Raw genomic sequence first — 1738 nt, forward strand, 5'->3', positions numbered from 1 at the left:
TTCATGTATATTTGGTTTTGCTCCCCAATTATCATCCCCAACCCTAGAGATCCTCCGGTTTCTTGACTTGCTATTCACTTGTCAAGAGGGTTACATTATATTCATTCTTTCTTAAGCTAACACCTACTTATCCTTTAGGTTTCAGCTTAAAGGACATTTCCCCGTAGAGGTCAGCTCTGACCTCATCCTAAATCTGATGCTCCTTCCACCACAGCTATTACTCTCCTGGAAAAGGAGCTGTTCTTTTCCTTCATAGCACCTACTCAACTTGTAAGAAAGCATATTTCTTTGAATGTTTGCTTGCCCAGTATTTTTTCTGTAAGGTCATCTTGTAAACCCTGGAAAGACTGATCCTCCTAGATGCTAATCTAGAGCATCCTTGTTCTGAACATCCAATCAATATGCTGCTGAATGACTGTTATGTAACTAAATGGAATTGGCCATCATTAACTAGCTACTTCTGTTTTCAAGAGTTATTTCTATGGTGATTTTAATTACTTTAACATATCAGGAATATAATGATTTGAATTGTTTACTTCCTATTAACAAAACTGCACAGTCTGTTCAAATAAATATGTTAACATCTCTTACCAACTTTTAAATATAGTATAGTATCACAGTAAGAAAAAAAGACCAAATACTCTGAAAACAAAATTTCAAATCCACTTTCTTCTAAGTTAAAAGCCATGATTTCCTATACTACTAGTTTTATCTGAGCTATGAGATACTAAATCTCGTGTTTCTGAAATGACCATTCCAAAGCCATATTCTTAGCCTTTGTTTATATTATGCAAGCGTTTTTTTTTTAAATGAAAACCTAAATATTGCTTTCAGTATAATATTATTTTACCTGGATTCTTTCTGTGTCTACCATGTAGTATCTTCAATTTTCTTAATATTTATAAAATAATCTTGTGTGTTGTAAAATTCTTCTGTGAAATTTCCATAAGGATGGGAATCATAATGACAGAATCATAGGATATTAGAGTTAAAAGCAAACAATGAAATAGTTTAGATCAAACTGTTCATAATAAGAAAAGGAGAAAAAGCAATATTTGCATTAATATAATCTTCATTGAATAAATCTAGGTACATTGCTTATACTTTGCCATTAAATCTGCAAAATAATTTTGCATGATATGTATTTCTGATGAGAAGATGAAAGTTCATAAAGATTATACAGTATACTTTTCCAAGATTCCACAGCCAGTGAAAAGTATCCATTCTTTAATTTCAGTTCTGCAACTCACCACCATCTTGAAGTTGCCTAAACTTTCTGGACTTCAGCTGCCTTAATAAAATATAAATGATGTAAACTGCATTATTTATCTTTCTTTCACTAAAGTTATCTGATAATATAGCATAATTTTCTATTTTAATTTTTAGTTCATACCCCCTAATAATGATCCTTAGCTACTTCCTATTATTTCTTAGGATTATATTTTGTCCTTTTGGTATTGAAGATATAAGCATATTATCGTAATACTATCTTTTTCACAATATAACAAAGTTTATTGATTCTATGTTATATACATATAGTAGATATTAAAGTAATTATTTATAATATATGTGATATGATACACTTATTTCACATTTATGTCTACATTAGTCCAAATATGCTTAATCACTTATAAACTATCATCAGAAAAAAAAATTCTACGCATACTCATAATTCAGATAAATATTTCTATGTTTTAAATCTAAGAACTGACAAATTGAATATCCAGACTTAAAATAT

This window comes from Orycteropus afer, unplaced genomic scaffold (genome assembly GCF_000298275.1).
Source record: "Orycteropus afer afer isolate SDZICR_OR568_19922 unplaced genomic scaffold, OryAfe1.0 scaffold00200, whole genome shotgun sequence".
Lineage (NCBI taxonomy): Eukaryota > Metazoa > Chordata > Mammalia > Tubulidentata > Orycteropodidae > Orycteropus > Orycteropus afer.